The 18,648-nt window shown below is 38.2% G+C and overlaps 1 pseudogene; it reads left to right on the forward strand.

Annotated features, from left to right (window-relative positions):
• Window positions 1-680: 680 nt before the first annotated feature.
• On the forward strand, window positions 681-18,648 carry LOC139711436 (aqualysin-1-like; annotated as a pseudogene).

Here is an 18,648-nt window from a genome sequence, read left to right on the forward strand (position 1 = left end):
AGCCCACACACGTTAAGTTAGTGTGAAAGGAATGTATCCAACTGTATGTTTACCTAGTATACCTGTATACTAAGTACTTGTAGAAATGTGTATGTATATGATTGTGTTTGTGAAGGTATGTAAAAAACAGCAGCATAAATATTTACGTGTATAACGTACCAGTATCTTATGCAACCATGGTGCAATAAATCCCAGTTATATTAACAATGAATCTCAATAGTTCCTTCGCCTTCCCTCAGACCAACAGACGCAACAAAGGAAAAATGAATAGATATACACCCGTCACATCCAGTGGTAAATGATATCACCTATCTTTTATGAAATAGGGCCCTGGTCTGCTTATTCAGCAGTTAGAGAGACTTCCCTATCATTTTCTGTAAGTTAAAAAGTCGATAAAAGAAACTTACTTATAATGAAGTACATTATTTTGTCGAGTCAGTATTTCGTACTTGCGTCGGTAGAGAGTCGGCATACAACCTACATCTTAACTATATCATTGTCTTCTGATAAGTTATGATATGTTTGTCCGTTATCATACAATATACGTAACCCTGACATTAGCCAATGAAATTTGCGGATCTGACTTGAAGTGTTTGTATTGTGGCGCGCCGTTTGGGAACAGGACATCTTGCCACGGCTGCATCAAAAAGTATAAATATTGCCATCTGACTGCAGCTCCTCATCAGATCTGCCTTGAAGATCGCCCTCTGCTGTTCTGAAGACTCTTCTTGACACCAGCTCAACCAGTTCGTCTTTGCCGGTGAGTTTTCCTGTTTTCCTTTCCTTGTTGAACCTGCTGTCATAATATCAGGGAATAGACAAGGTGCTACTTATTTACAATAGATGCAATCCAACTCTTCTCACAAATACCAATAAACTACTCAGCATCTCTAAATTGTCTTCGAAATGATTCTTCACTAATGCTGAATATCATGGGTATTTTTCTAGAGAATAAAATCTAAAGGCTCCGTCACAAGTGCCTTTAGGAACTGGTACAAACGCAGTAAGAACGATTTTTACACCATCCCGTAAGATCTCCTCAAAACGGTTGTACGAAACCAGCATTCTCAGACCTTTCATAAGCCGTTCGTAAGTTCGCATCCTTGTCGATATAGCCTTGTTCGCCATTTTCTTAATTAAGGCGGCCATACGAACAAGAGCAACGTAAGAACCACAAATGATTTTTGTACATTTCATACGGTCGCAAGACAACTCCCTAGAAGCCTCAAATTCTTAAGATGATCGTAAAACGCTTGAAGTTCTTCACAGAAGGCTCTTACGACGTTCGTAAGAAAACTTTACAAACGAATAGTCTTACGTCGTTCATACGAACGACTCATAGGGTTCATAAGACATTCGTAAGCTGCTCGTAAGGAGTTCATATACAATTTGTGCAATATATAGTTGAGTTTTAGGGAGTATAAAAAAACATGCAAAGTTGAAATCTTCATTCTGTTCACGGTGTTCGACGAGGAACTTATCATTTCCTGTCGAAGAAATATTGGATCAAAAGGGGAGTCTATTAAAGGGAAGAGAGCGAAGGGGGAGAAAAGCTAGGAGAAAGATGAGGAAGAAATAGAAAGAAGGGGAGAGCTGCAGCTGTAGTTGTAGTCTCCTTAGCACTGATGCATGATGGCAGTAGCAAATTTTCAACAGTCATAGAATTTTCGGCAGTACCTACACGACATGGCTTTTTTCCTCAACCAGACAAAAGATATAAACATTTGTAAGATCTTTTTACGAATGACTTGAGAATGCCGTAAAAGCGTAAGCTTCACGTACGACTCACTTCGTTTCTGAAGAAGGTCTTAAATAATTGTTCTTCCGAATTTATTGGGGCTCGTACGAACTTTGTAAGAAGACCTTAAGAAACTATGCCCATCATACGAATATCTACGAATCTCTACGAACTCCCCAATTCGTATGAAAAGGGAGATTGTTTACGAACCTTTGTGAACGTAACTTTACTTTAAAAAAAAATTATAACTGATTTAGAAAAGGTTGCCCATTCTATTAGATGTCTTTTTTGATTTAGTTAAATTGAAAAAAAAAATGCTTAAAGTTATCAAGTTACGTGTATTCGAAATTCTGCTCGACCATAATGATATCAATTCATGGAACTCAAAGATAGGTGTTGAGGGACCAACGCTGGTATTAAATGTTGTTAAATCCAGACTATATCTAAGATAAAGTCGTATATGTGCTGTTTCAATGAGCAGGAAAATTTGCTGAAAACACAGTGATGGATTTAGAGTATGCAGAAATTATTTCAAATGGAGCTAATCAAGCCTTTAACCCCCCCCCCCCCCACGCTATCCAGCCTTTCTCAAACTTCTCTCTCTCTCTCTCTCTTGAGTTGTGCAGACATCATGTTTACCTTCTTTGCAATCCTCCTCGTGGCAGCCGCCTCGGCCGAGCTCGCCCCGTTGTACCGCAACTCGGAGCCTATCCCAGGCAAATACATCATCAAGATCAGGGTAAGTTTGGAGAACTAAAGTCTTTAATTTCTTGCTTCAGGAAAACGAGTCTCAGATTTGAGTTTCTCAGAAAAGTTAATACAAGTTCTGTCTTTCGTGTATAGGTCGTCGGTGATAATAAATTGTTTGGATTTATAAAAAAGGGTCGAGACCGTACAAGAACAGTAATACTCAAACCTCCAATGTGACTGACGAGATTGTACTTATCTTTAACGAGCTCACAAATTCATCTGTTTAGCGCAGAAAGTGACAAGTGTCAAGCCAAGAAAAGAAGTGTAACAGTACAATACTGTACTAGTTTTGTGAAGCGATGGTCGGTATGTAATATTCTCAGCTCTTCTTATATAGGAGGAAACGCCTTTCCCTCTAAGTTTTAACAAGTCTTGTATACAATGTAAATCATTTCTGTACTCCTGAGCTTGTTTGTTGTAATAAAGCTTCTCAGTAAAACCACTCATTCCGATTTGTTGATTAATGAGCGTTTTATCCAGAAAGTAATTCATGAATGGAGAAAATAATGCGATTTTCCCTGTCATTGTCTGGACATGCTCCCAGGACGAGTACAACCTCGATGACATCTCCTCAACTGTTCGCATCTCTGGTGGGCGTGTTGGAAACATTTGGCGCAACGTCCTGCATGGATTCGCTGCAGAGTTGGAGGAGCGTGTCCTGGAAGTTGTAAGTGCGTTCTGTTACCATCAAAGGGGCTTCCATTTCTAACCCTTAGAAATGAATGACTAATCTTCACCATTTTCATTTTTTTTAATCTTCTTCATATGAAGACTGTGTCTATAGCTAAACAAGACCGCACGCTGAAATTTACCTGCACCGTTCGTAAATGTTCCTGTGTGTCGCTATCTGAGCATGTTTACAGCACATGGCTTATGGCTTTGTTTCCTATACCATCTCTGAAAAGCGTTAATGTACTAGAACTATATCAATCTTCTTCTCCAGCTCCCGCTGCTCATCGTTAGATATTTCGCTGTTCTTTTTTTTTTTCCTGATTTGAGGTGTTTTTTCCTGAACTAATTTCATTTACTCGCTTGTTCACTGGCAACATAATGTTGCAAACAGTGTACAGCGATGGTGATATCTGTTGTTGTTGTTGTTGTTGTTGTTGTCGTTGTTGTTGTTGCTTCCAGAGCACCAAAATATAACCCAAGAAATTGATGATATTGGCATAATAAAGCGGATGGGTGAGGGGGAAAAAACGGATCACATTCACCGCCACGACTTGGCGGAGAGCGATATTGGCTGTGTGTTCTGGTAGTTGGTGTTAGACAATGCCTTTCAGCTGTCAGCCTAGGGGGTGTTTCATGAAACTGTTCGTAAAGTTACGAAGGACTTACGAACGACTGGTGATCAGTTCTTGTGCTGAATTATTGAAATTATGATAAGTATAGCACATCAGAACTGATCACCAGTCGTTCGTAAGTCCTTCGTAACTTTACGAACAGCTTTATGAAACAGGGTCCAGGTTCATCATGACCGGCATCCTCTCGTTCCACACTTTTTGGTATATGTTGGACATAGTGTAACAGTTATCTAAAGTCCTGTAAAACTCTTCCTGTAGGTTCGGAGTCTGCCTGCCGTCGAGTACGTGGAAGAGGATGGCGTGTACCGTACTCAGGTGACGTGGGGTCTTGACCGTATCGATCAGAGGAGCCTTCCTCTAGACAACTACTACGGCCCACGAGGTACTCAACTCAACTTGACCTAGCATTTCTTCCAGGCTAGCAGATATGAAATAATGATTATCATGACATGTGGCACCAATCCAAAACATCTCCGACGTGTTTGTAAATTTCAAATAATTGTTTGGGGATTTGTCGTCATTATGGGCGTAAAAGGAAACTTCTACACACAAGTTTCAACTTTCAGTACACTGCAAGTAGCGCACATGTCATGTACGTTGAGTTAGTTTTAGCAGTTCTCATGCATTCAATGCGGATATAAGCTGTAGGCATGGATTTGTGACAATCTAATTGGGTTTGCGTATATATTGTAAGGTTAGATTAAAATTTCAGTAAGTTCCAGTAAGCTTACTTCTCCACTTGTACATAACAGAAAATAAGTATAACAATATCAAACACATTATTTACAAGTCATGAAAATATGAACAAGATTTGACATTACAATTACATAATCACATGAAATAATAAATAAACTTCATAACAGGTCTTTAAGTATACAGGTGGGGGAGGCTGTTAGCAATAAGAAAATCGCTTGACTTGGACATTGGCCCCTGAACATAAATGTGCTTTGTAACATTTTTTTAAACTAAAGGAACGGAGCACGCACACGTAGAACAAATAACGTAAATCTTTGAAGTATTTTAAATGTCATTTGATCAAAAAGGACAACACAAGGTGGAATGTATAAAGACGAACCCCCCCCCCCCCCGAAAATAAAGGGACCCGAATAGAAGAGAAGAAAAGCGATGAGATATAGTGTTCAGGAGTTGGGAGCTAACAAAAGCGTTAGCTAACAAAAATCAGCATGGGCTGCAAAATTTCTCAAAACTGTGTTTATCTAGTGGTAGGGTTTCTCTCCTCTTCAGTGAAAGTGAGGCAATCTACGTGATATCATTAGACGGCCCCAAATTCAACAGAAGTTAGAGGTATAAAATCGGAAACTTGAATGTTCAGACTTTTGAGGTAACGGGAAACAAATTGCATGGATATTCATTGTCCTTCAGGCTACTAGTATCATGGATCTTCTAAATGTTTTGTCTTCTACAGGAACCGGCAGTGGCTACACTGTCTGGGTGATTGATACTGGGGTCCGAGATACCCACAATGATTTCGGAGGTCGTGCCGATCAGGTCGTCAACTATGCCGGGGGTAGCAATGTAAGTAGGACGGTCATTGACGAAACATGCCTTCATTATGATAATGACCATGGGGACAAGGGGGGGGGGGGGGGTGATTGATGGAAAATTTGCAGTTTATCAACCAAATCGTATACTGTATATGATGCGATTTCCTCATGTACTTCGTATTCATTCTGCATAAAAGGTATCTATATGAAGCTTCATAATCATATTTGTATGAGTGGATGTGTGGTAAGAGGTACATTGTGGGGGGTATTAATCTTTATGTCTTGCTTTTTAGTCAACACTCTAGGTTTAAAATTTGACAGTTTTGGAGCATTGTCTGTGGAAGAAAACAGCCACCGGGGTACTCCTAATATGTACCTATTTGTGAGTTTCGCTGTGTGTGTGTATGTGTGCGTGTGTGCATGTGTGTGGTTGTGTGTGGTTGTGTCTGTACCTTAAATGTCCTTACATACTTGAAAAACAAACATCCTTGATATTGTAATCTTCTCTTTACTGACTCCAGTCTGACTGTAATGGACACGGCACTCACTGTGCAGGAACGGTTGGATCCAACACCTATGGGCGTAGCTACAAAGGTCTCCATAAAGGGAGTGAAGGTGCTTAACTGTTTGGGATCTGGAAGCAACAGTGGCGTCATCAGCGGTAAATCAAATCGTTGCTTCCTCCTCAACCTCACTTACTTTCTTCTATTATCATAATATGTCTCGACTGTCCCCAGTGTTAAAGTCAGTTCATGGTAGCACATTGGCATCATGATATAGTCTGTCTATAGTCCTCCATCAATATCTATGCCAATATCTTTAGCCTTCGCAACTTTGTACTTAAAGAAAGTGTCAAGAAAATTGCATAGGTTGCAATATAGGTGAAAATATTGAATAATAATAATGTCTTATTTTCAGGGTAGCCTCTTCATGCCACTGCTCTACCAGAGGGCCCTGAAATAGGAAAGAGTTATCGTATTGAATCGAACATCGGGAGTCGGGAGTCAGTATATTACGGCATGTAATCAAGCCATCTGTGGAGCTGCCATCACCACAATTTTGACACAAAAGAGTTTTTTATAAAAAATCGATGCTTTCTGTTTCTCCAGGGGTGGACTACGTTCGGGCAAATGCTGGAAGCAAGGACGTTGCGTCCATGTCTTGGAGGCGGTATATCACAGCTCTCGACACTGCTGTCAAAAACCTGATCAGCTCTGGAGTCCCCACGGCTGTGGCTGCGGGCAACGATGACGCAAACGCCTGCTATTCATCACCCGCTCGTGCCTCAACCCGTAAGAAGCGCGATTTCCATCAAAATCATAGTCCATAGTTCAGTCCACTGAAGCAGAATACCACTTACAATGATTGCCAATGCACGCTTTTGTAAGCTGCCAAAGCCACGGTTTAGCAAGGTCTTTGCTCATTGCAACAGACTTCCATTCGTAGTCATGTCATTTATTGGTGTAGAGGTGCAGAACCCATAATTTTTTAGATTGAGGGTTTGTGCATCATTATCAACATGGGATATGAACATTTAAGTACCGTCGAAAGAAAAAAAAATATTTGAACAGTGTGGCTAAGGTTGACTTGTTCTTTTTTCCTCTTTGTGACAAATCGCAGGCTATCACTGTGGGTGCCACCAACAGTAACGACAAACGATCTTACTTCTCTAACTACGGTTCCTGTCTCGACATCTTCGCTCCTGGTAGCAGTATCACCTCCTTGGGGCACAACAGCAACTCGGCCACCGCGACCATGAGCGGAACGTCTATGGCTTGTCCACATGTTGCAGGTACGGCCATATGGCAAGCCTTTTTTACATTTAAAGTTAATTTCTGATATCACAAATTGCATTTTGTGATATCAAAAATCAAATTTTTGATATCAATTTGTGATATCAAGAATTAAATTTGTGATATCAAGAATATCAAGAATCGAATTTGTGATATCACAAAATCCATTCTTGATATCACAAATTCAATTTGTGATATCAGAAATTCGAATTTGTGATATCTATAATTCAATTTGAGATATCACTAAATGAATTTGTGATATCAGAAATTCGAATTCTTGATATCAAAAATAGGTTTCACGTGAAAAACCAATGGTAATTCGTAATATCACAAAATGATTTTTGATATCACAAATTCGAATTTGTGATATCACGAAATAAATTTGTGATATCACGAAATAAATTTGTGATATCACTAATATGAATTTGTGATATCAAGAATTCTTATTTGTGATATCACAAATGCGAATTTCTGATATCACAAATTCCATTTTGTGATATCACGAATTGAATTATTGATATCACAAATTCGAATATGTGATATCAGTAATTCACAGGGAATTCGGGAGTTAGTTTTGCGCTGAAATTCAACTGTGAATTCGAGCGTTAGTTGAGCGCAGAAATACACGGGGAATTCGAGCGTTAGTTCAGTGCAGTAAAACCCTGTGAATTCGAGCGTTAGTTGAGCGCAGAAATACACACGGAATTCGAGCGTTAGTTCAGTGCAGAAAATCAATGTGAATTCGAGCATTAGTTTAGCGCAGAAATACAAAGTGAAATTCGAGCGTTAGTTTTGCGCTGAAATTCATATGTGAATTCGAGCGTTAGTTGAGCGCTGAAATACACAGGGAATTCGAGCGTCAGTTCAGTGCAGTAAATCCCTGTGAATTCGAGCGTTAGTTGAGCGCAGAAATACAAAGTGAATTCGAGCGTTAGTTTTGCGCTGAAATTCAACTGTGAATTCGAGCGTTAAGGTGCGATCACACATCGCCGGTTTAGATGCGGTTCAGGCGGTTCTCATCAAACCGCTGTGAACCGTGTCCCAATGATGGCGGAAAGCGATGTGACTACGTTCTCACAACGTTTGAACACGGAGCAAACGCGGATTGACGCGGTAGTAACACGGATCTCCCCGGAAGGTGGAGGAGTCCATACCAAGCCCATTTAGTTGGATGCAATCAGAGCCCTTTCACTTGTCATCAATGCGGTTACAACAAGGAGCGTTTTGCTTTGTTAGGTAAACACAATTTTAAAGAAATTATGAAACGTTGTAGCCCCCTGTGTTTTACAGATTGATATAAGTGATGCCAACAAACAATATTATCTATGCTTTTTCTCTTTCTTTTTTGATTTTTAAAATATCTGTATTAACTGTCATGAAAAAGACATACATATCAAAGCAGAATCCAACGTAATTTCCAAGTTTCCTGTTCATTTGCAGGTTTATTTATCAAGTGATGTACAAGTACAAGTACTACTCTCTTTTTTATTAAGTTTTCACATAACTATTTCGCGTATTGAAGTCAAGATCTTGTTGCTTGTTTATCCATGTTTTCACAAAATTGCTCTTCTTACCTTTCAGAGCTCCTTGTGAAATATGAGCTTATGAGAGTTCCTAAATCGTAAGGGGAATCTGTATGTGATACCCTCTTTCCATTACAACAAACTACTATGGCAAATGTAGTTTATGCCGCCCCAGAACTGTGGAACAGCACCCCAAGTGATAAAACATGCAAGTTCCATCAATAAGTCCAAAATGTTTTTAAAAACTTATCTGTTAAAATAGTAACATAGTGATTGTAGATGATGATTTATGCAATTTGTTGCTGTTTCTGAAAATACCTTTTCCTGTTGATCTTTTTGTTCCCCCTCTAAAGCGCATAAAGACCTTGCCAAAGGTACTATGCGCTATATAAGAACGACAATGATGATAATATAATGATAATATCTTTAACAACAGTTAATAAAAGGACATGTACATTATACATTATCAAAGAAGCATATACAGTATGTGTGCATAGTTTCCTCTTTACTTCCAGGTTCACGTAACATAATAATGGTGTTTTTTGTTCAAGTTTCAACATTGCTTTTCCCTCTACTCTCTAAAGTTTCAACATAATTATTATCTGTATCAACATGCAGTCTTACAAAAAGGCATACATAATCACGAAAGCAAAACCCAACATATTATCTACATAAGTCTTCTGTGTATAACTTGTCAGGTTCACGTTGCTGGCCATCGTAAAAGCTGTTAAGCATAAATAAAATTATGAACTTACCTTTTAATGTAAATGATGTACTATTCAACTTACCTAACAACTTTTTGAACATTAAACTTTATTTGTTACTGCATATGTGTTAAAGAAATAAGGAAACTAAAGCATTCAATATATTTACCCGATCTTGCATTACGGGTTCATCTTTGCTTTTTTTTTCTCCATTTTTTCATAGCTCCGCCACGAAGTGTCGCCGGAGCCATTATTCTCTTTTAAGTTCATTGTTTCTTTTCGCTTGAAAATTATGGCGGTGTTAACACGGTATTATCACGGATCTTGCGGTGCAAACACGGAGGATGCCGTTCTTTACACGATGAACGGCGATGTGAACACGGTCCATTTCAAACCGCCAAGACCGCCACGAAAAATTAAACATGTTTAATTTTTCTGGCGGTTCCCCGCGGTTCCCCGCGGTTCTCGGGGGTTCATGGCGGATGAATGACGGATGACCAGGGTTTGTGTACGGTGTAAACACGGTCTTTGGCGAGTACGGCAATTTGCTGAACCCCCATGAACCGCCATCTAAACCGGCGATGTGTGATTGCACCTTTAGTTGAGCGCAGAAATACACACGGAATTCGAGCGTTAGTTCAGTGCAGTAAATCCCTGTGAATTCGAGCGTTAGTTGAGCTCAGAAATGCAAAGTGAATTCGAGCGTTAGTTTTGCGCTGAAATTCAACTGTGAATTCGAGCGGGTTTTTTTTTTTTTTTTTTTTTAGCGCAGAAATACACAGGGAATTGGAACATAATACTTTTGAGCTGATATTTAGATGGAATGTATACTACTGCTAACTTTTTTTTAGAACAATGTTCAAAATACAAATAACTATAATGAGAGATTTACACATCCATCATTCCCTAAATGATCATCAAGGTATATTCGATGAATTATTGATACAAATCAATTGTTTTGCAACATGTTATCATGAATTCAATGATACTATGTTCACTTAGGGCCTACATTTAATTCATCGTTTTGGTCCTCAAATTGTCATTTATTACTACATTATTGTTAATTATGATACATTTTTCATGTGGTAATCCCTTTACAGTAAGACTCTTCCACCAGATCGATGATAATTATGTGTGGTTGTATGTGTATGTGTGTTATAAAAGCATACCATGTGTTTGTATTGCGGAGGACCGACCGAGGGCAATCACCCCTCTGGTCTGTGTATGTCAGCAGCGGAGAATAAGATAGAGAGACTGTGAGTCATGCAGGGTGCGAGAGGGAGTCGTAAACTTGCCAAATGTCCACCACTGGTGTCGGCTGGTGGTCACTTAAAGCGACGTGTTTCTCCTAAAGACATTTTCTCACTCCTCAAAATCAGTCCTCCAGAACAAAGGGGTGTATCCATTAAGACCAATAGTGTTGGGTGTACAGTTTGCCTGCCCCAATATGTTTATGATTTTGTAAAATAATTTAAAGTGTAATTTATTATAGGCAAGTTTATTCAAGAACCAAAACCGGGGAGAACAAAACTGGAATGCACAAGCCCAAAAGTCTTCAGACCAGAGCAAGAAGAGTGAAGATATCCAGATCTTATGAGGAGTTTATGCAGCAGTATGCATGACAAACAAACAGTTAGATTTGTAGTAGAAAAAAAAACAGTGGTACAAAGGACTTCAATTTTGTTAATCTGCGCAATGTGAAATTTCTCTTATTAACTCAGAGGAGTAACAGGGGGAGATCGGGAGAGAGTATCTTTCACGTGACAGAGTAAAGAGAAACGCAAACAAAAGTTGTAAGTCAACCAGTCTCTGCCAATCAGTGGCGAGAAATGGAGAAAAATAAGAATGTGATAATATGTGACTTTGAAGTAATTGACAATATATCAATAATGGCATTTTAGATATGTTGCTAAACGATTTATTTTTATCGATTCTTTTAAAACCAATTCCTAATCACTTTAAATGAAGACGAGTTGCCAAAACTCTTCATTTAGTTTTTTTTTTGTAACTATCGTTATATACTATGTAAAGATAACACCTGAAATTCCATAGGAATATCTGCGCTAAACTAATGCTCGAATTCACAGTGTATTTCTGCGCTCAACTAACGCTCGAATTCACAGAATTTGAATGCTCGAATTCAGCGCTCACTAAGCTAATGCTGAATTTCAGCGCGCTAATTCGCTGTGTATTTCTGCGCTCAACTAACGCTCGAATTCACAGCTGAATTTCAGCGCAAAACTAATGCTCGAATTCCTTGTGTATTTCTGCGCTCAACTAACGCTCAAATTCCCGTTGGTTTTCTGCACTGAACTAAAGCTCGAATTTCCTGTGTATTTCTGCCCTCAACTAACGCTAGAATGTACGGTTGAATTTCAGCGCAAAACTAATGCTCGAAATCAAATGATTTGTTTGCGAAAGATATGTGCTGAAATTCCATGCAATTAATGATATCACAAATTGGAATTAGTGAATCACAAAATGTATTTCTTGATATCAAGAATGTGAATTCGTGATATCTCGAATTGAATTCGTGATATCACGAATTTAATTTGTGATATCACTAATTCGATTTCGTGATATCAAAAATTGTTTTACGTGATAAACCAATGGTATTTGTGATATCAAAAATTGAATTTGTGATATCAGAAATTCGAATTTTTTATATCACGAAAGGGAATTCGTGATATCAGAAAATCTTTTTAAAAAATAATTTGGCTTGCCATACGGCCACCCACACAAACTACACATTTCAAGTCGACGACAGACTCTTAGATCTCAATGAATCAATTTCATGCAACCCAGGATGTACAGTCATGTCACGTTAGTATCTGGAAATGGTCGTCAAATAACGCTGATAGCTATCACTTTGAATTATATGTGGCAAAAAAAAAAAAACTGCTGAAAACTGCTTATACAATAAGGCGAGCCAATGGAGTAAAGGAGTCAAAAGGGGCCTGAGCTTTCGATCCTAGCAGAATCTTCGTCAGAGGCAAAATGACAAACGAGCAGGGAAAGCACTCACATATAAGGACTTCACACAAGAACAGACAGGTACAGGCTGGGTACACAGAACAAAGAAAACAAAGGAGAGGGTGGGAGTTCATGGGCAAGGAGCCCAACAGGTAAAGAGAGGGGGGATTAGAGCAGGAGGGTGGACAGACAAAGGGCAGAGGAGAGTGGACAGACTAAAGGCAGAGGAGGGTCAGTGCTCATCAAGAGGATCAAGGGGGCAACCAATGTAGGAAAGGGATGAATAGGGAGGCAACATCAAAGAAGATAAGGAACACCAGAGGGATAAAGAAAGGGAAAGAGTGAAAAGGACAACAGCAAAGGGAAGGGGGGGGGGGGGCTGAGCAACCAGTGAACCCTGAAAGGAGTACCAGGAGGAGGCAGCAAAAGGAAGTAATCAAATAAATCAAAGTATATATACACACAGTAATGATAATGACAATTGAAGTAACAATAATGAAAATGATATTGATAAAAGAAATGAAATAAAACACATATGAAAAAACTGGGGGAAAGAAAATTGTATACAATGTACGTAGATAAGCAGGCAAGGCATAGTAAGCACAAGTATGTATGAACCAACAAAACCAAGTGTGTGGATGTTAAGGTAGAAAAGGGCTGTATAAAAGAGACTCGGACTGGAGGAAGGGATTAATTTGGAATAAACAGGTCTGCAAATGGAAAAAGCGCAAAGAAAGAACAAAATGAAATTCAAAAATGAAAAAGAGAATAACAATGGTAATAATAATAAAAAGAAATAAAAGGTGGGTAGTCATTTCCCTCCTGGATGTTGAGGCCATGGGGTTGGATAGTGTGAAGACGTCTCATCCAGAGCTTCTCTCTGCTTGTTCTGACTGTGTCTGGACGAGTTTTCATTATTGTTACTTCAATTGTCATTATCATTACTGTGTGTATATATACTTTGATTTATTTGATTACTTCCTTTTGCTGCCTCCTCCTGGTACTCCTTTCAGGGTTCACTGGTTGCTCAGCCCCCCCCCCCCCCTTCCCCTTGCTGTTGTCCTTTTCACTCTTTCCCTTTCTTTATCCCTCTGGTGTTCCTTATCTTCTTTGATGTTGCCTCCCTATTCATCCCTTTCCTACATTGGTTGCCCCCTTGATCCTCTTGATGAGCACTGACCCTCCTCTGCCTTTTGTCTGTCCACTCTCCTCTGCCCTTTGTCTGTCCACCCTCCTGCTCTAATCCCCCTTTCTTTACCTGTTGGGCTCCTTGCCCATGAACTCCCACCCTCTCCTTTGTTTTCTTTGTTCTGTGTACCCAGCCTGTACCTGTCTGTTCTTGTGTGAAGTCCTTATATGTGAGTGCTTTCCCTGCTTGTTTGTCATTTTGCCTCTGACGAAGATTCTGCTAGGATCGAAAGCTCAGGCCCCTTTTGACTCCACTTTGAAATATACGTACGTGGTTATATTTTATTTACACACTGAAGATTGCTCTCTCGAAGTATCCGTTGTCGTAGCCGTCATTATCGTTATCCTGTGTACTGGGCGAATGGTATATCGCTCGTCCAATGAGTGTGTTTTAGTGTAATGGGTGTGTTGACTAATGTAGATTTGGGGTCGAGTTCCATACCCCTTGTGAACAAGTGTGAATTGACGATTCATAATCTAACGGCTCATTTATATTTGTCGCAATCAACATTCCATATGAGTTGCATACACAGGGCTAAATACATGCCGATGACGTCACAGTATCTACTTCTGACACCACTGTGTACGACTACTACCATTGCTATAGTAGTGTTACCACATTCTCATTCTATATTACAGCCTCTACCCCGTCACTGCTTGTTCTTTTCTTTTACTAACATACCTGCTGCTAATATTTTCTGTTGCTTTTTCTACCTCTGGTAGCCTACTTCCACTTCTAGTATAGCTTTACTGGCCATGTTTGTTCCTTTACCCGTTCCATCCTGAATTCTCAAACCCATATAGACTTAATACACAGGCCACCAGGTTCCCGTATGGAACGGGTTAAGATTCACATATCACATTGCACGATCTGCCGAATATGAGCTGACGATGCCTTCAGTTTCGCAAAGTGATAAGAAAACAGACTGTCTTTCAAACTCTCTCACACACACTGATTGCTGCTATAGGCTTCTTAAAAAGCACATGATTGCTATTGAGTGATTTTAACATTATACCCATGGAAATGGTTTTAAGTACACAGGGAGATAGCCTCTAATTCATTTGCTTGATATTTCAGGAGCCATCACTCTGTATTCGAAGAGTACATCATCTATGCTTGCTAGCACAAGCAACAATAAGATCTCAGACGTTGGATCAGGATCTCCCAACAAGCTGCTGTATGTGTAGGTATGTATGACACCTTTCATACGTGTACATTTATGTACATCGACTGGGAAGGGTGCTTTTCGAACTTTCTATATAAGTCACCCAAAATAGCCAATGGTTGCTTACATTTGAATAGAAAACTAGAGATACACAGGATGCCAATTCTAACAGAACAGGAAAGATTGCATTAAAATCTGACAAAGATAGTGTAAGTGACATTTGAAATTTCACAGTTCCACAAAAATGCTATTGGCAGCAAGCACATAACACACATAATATACCAAGAACATGAGGTGATTATGTCATACCCTGACAATTGTCATATTGACTTGTTTACAAATTATATTATTAAAATTTATAATCATAGTTGACGGTTTACCCGCTACAACCCTTTCCCTTTAAAATATATAGTTATTAGATCATTACAACCTGCAATCTAATTTGCCGTAAGCCATATGATAAATTGAAGCTACCCAGTTTGTTTTCACCTGTAGTATGCAAGTCTATAGAGAATTGTACGGCATTAACATCGCCACCTCAACTAATTTGCATTGTGGTTGCAATATTGCAATATTGATCAAATCAAATCTGATGATAATTTGATCAATAATTCTTTTGATATTGCCAACGTCTTTAACTCTTATTTCTCTCATATAGGTGAAACGCTTTCTCAAGATATCCCGGAGACGGAACAAAATTTTACTGATTTTTTAGGTCAATGTAATTCTAATTCTATTTTTTTGATTCCAACGAATAGGTATGAAATTATCGATATTGTTTCTTCTGTTAAAAACAAGCGCAGTTCCGGTTATGATGATATTGATAATTGTATTCTTAAAGGAGTTATATCTGCAATTGCAGACCCCTTGACTCATATCTTTAATTTATCAATTTCTCATGGTATATTTCCTGACAAAATGAAATTGGCGAAAGTAATACCAATATATAAGAAGGGGGATAAACTGGATGTCAGTAATTATCGCCCAATTTCTTTATTATCTTCATTGTCTAAAGTTTTAGAAAAAATCATATTAGAATTGTTAAATTTTTTGATTTGCATAAAATTTTCACAAAGTCTCAGTTTGGATTTCGAGAAAAACATAGCACTACTCACGCAATCCTTCATTTCGTTGATAGCGTGGTTAACGCAATTGACAACCACTCTCATTTAATTAGTATTTTTTTGGACTTCTCCAAGGCCTTCGATACAATTAATCATAACATTTTACTTTATAAGTTATCTCATTATGGAATACGTGGGAAGGCCTTGGAGTGGTTTAAGAGTTATTTAGGTAATAGGAAACAGTTTGTTACAATTAAAGATAATAATTCAGTTATAAGAGATGTCAAGTGCGGTGTTCCACAGGGTAGTCTTTTAGGGCCGTTGTTATTCATAGTTTATATCAATGATTTTTCTTCTGTTTCTGAAGTACTTTCTTTTATTCATTTTGCAGATGATACCACTGTTATCTTTGCTCACAAAGATGCTGATATTTTAGTCCAAAGAGTTAACACTGAACTGTTAAAAGTTACAAATTGGGTCAGGGCTAACAAATTATCATTGAATGTTCAAAAAACAAAATATATGCTTTTCAGTAACACTGTCGAGGTATTGAATTCTAATATAGTTTTAGATGATTTTAACTTAGACAGTGTTTCAGACTTTAAATTTCTTGGTATAATTGTTGACAATAAACTCTCTTGGAAAACACATATTGATTATATTTGCAAAATCATTTCACGTAATATAGGTATTTTAAACAGATTGAAATTTTATATTCCTCAAAAGTCATTACTTATGTTATACTCCACTTTGATATTGCCTTATTTGAATTATGGAATTTTAGCTTGGGGAAATACTCACCAGACCCTTTTGAATAGAGTGTTGTTACTGCAGAAAAAGGCCCTCCGTATCATTTGTCATTCTCCTACACGTTCACATACAAATTTACTGTTTGCGTCTAACAAGTTACTAAAAACAAATGAGTTGTTTTTATTCAACTTAGGTCAATTTATGTACATGTTTAACAACAGTTTACTTCCGTCTATTTTTTATTCAATGTTCCTAAAAAACCAATCATTTCACTCCTACCCCACTCGACGTTCAAATGATTTTCACTTACCTCTTTTCCGAACAATTTTAGGGAAAAATTCTTTTACCTACACTGGTCCAAACTATTGGAATTCTCTAAACCACGATATAAAAGCAGCTCCCTCTTTGTATTCATTTAAACGGAAATTAAAATCTTTTCTTTTGCAATTTTACAATAACATCTGTAATGAATCGGATTAGCTTTATAAGTTCTTCATGCTGATACCCCCTTTGTATAATCCGCATAGTTGCATTACATTGTCGCTCGTACTGGCTGACCATCACCAAGTTCGTGAATAAAGTTTCGGGTTAAATTAGTTAGGATTTTCTTCGAGATCTGCTCTCTATACGCTTATATAATGAGGGAGTTCTTTCCGTCTTGTCCCGTTTTTGTCTAAATTTTGTTTGCCATCGTCCAACCCCATGTATCGTTATCTCCGTTGTGCTAGTCTTGCTTCCTGTCGTATATAGCCTGTCTTTTGCGCTTAACTAGCCTCGTCGATGTCCCTTTGTCGCTTGATGTCTGTTTATATGTTAGTGCTGTCATTATGTGTTTTTTTTTCCTTTTCTATCTGACTGTGTGGGCTTAAATTTCTATTTTCATTTTGTCTATTTCTGTTTTTACTTTGTCAATTGTTTTAAACATTTCTTTTTTTCTCTTTTCTTCTTTCTTTACTTTTTCTTTTTCTGCTGTTACAATTATTTTCTGCTATTGCTGCTTCAGTCATTCTTGTTCTGTTCTGATGCCGATTGCTACCAATATTATCCACTGATTCTTTTTCTCCCGAGGGGCCCACACTCTACAAGCTCCGTCTTTTCAGTGGGTCCCTCCGTTTTTCGCCTTGTGTACGTTGTATATTCCACTTTATTTCAATTTACTTCAGGCATTGCAATGTATCTTTACTGTAAGTATAATAAGGACTGCTTTACTTTGTTAAACTCACTTTGTTTGTTCTTTTATATGATTCCTATCACTGAAGAAAGAGTGATGTATGTCATGTTATTTTTTTATTGTCGAAAACGGAATAAATTTGAATTGAAATTTGAATTGAATCGACTTTTCTGTTTGGTGAGAATATGTGAAACATCGAATTTTCATGACTTTCTTATTTTACCCTATTCGATTTCCATGCGCTTCTCGTACTACGTTTGTTTGATTCGACTTGTAATTTTATTGATATTATGTTGGACGTGGAGTGGATTTTTACTAAAATCAACGCTATCGTTTATTTCTCTCAAAATTACGTAGGTTAAGGGAGAGCTTCCTCTCAGACCGAGGCATGACGTAGCCACGACTCGTCTCCCATTGGTCTTCAAGCAGACGATCTGATGCGATTACAACGAATTTTATGACATCTGAATTATCGATAATCATCATCATTGACTCGAATGTTACTTCGTGAAAAGAGAAATCGCATTGGATTTCTTTCAGGTGTACTTTGCAGTAGCGTTAACTCTGTAAAAATCAATGGGCATGCATTTATTGTATCAATGTAAACCAGAAATTGGTTTTATTTGAAAATTTGATAACATACACTGGGTCACAGAAGAAAATACTCAGATAGATTTTGAATGAGTCTCAGTAAGCAGAATGAAGAATATGTAATATTTCAGACATGATCAACAAGTTGACAGTCTTACAGCAAAGTTACACCTCTTGAAACGAGATATGAAAAAAAAATCCCTGTCTCAAACTAATGATCAAACAGATAAAATGAAATACATGATCTTCCATGATGGACGAAAGGCGATTGGATAGCAGGTCGTAGTTGTGTCATGTGTGATTAACACAATGGCTTAACGAAATCACGATTGTTGTCTGAGACGTTGATGAATGGTGACATCCTTGTACATGGTGACATCCTTGTAATTGATTAAAGCTCAGCAATATGACGATGGGCATGACGTTTG

This window comes from Diadema antillarum, unplaced genomic scaffold (genome assembly GCF_040938485.1).
Source record: "Diadema antillarum isolate AM-2024a unplaced genomic scaffold, OU_Dant_1.0 seq00001659_RagTag, whole genome shotgun sequence".
Taxonomy (NCBI): Eukaryota; Metazoa; Echinodermata; class Echinoidea; order Diadematoida; family Diadematidae; genus Diadema; species Diadema antillarum.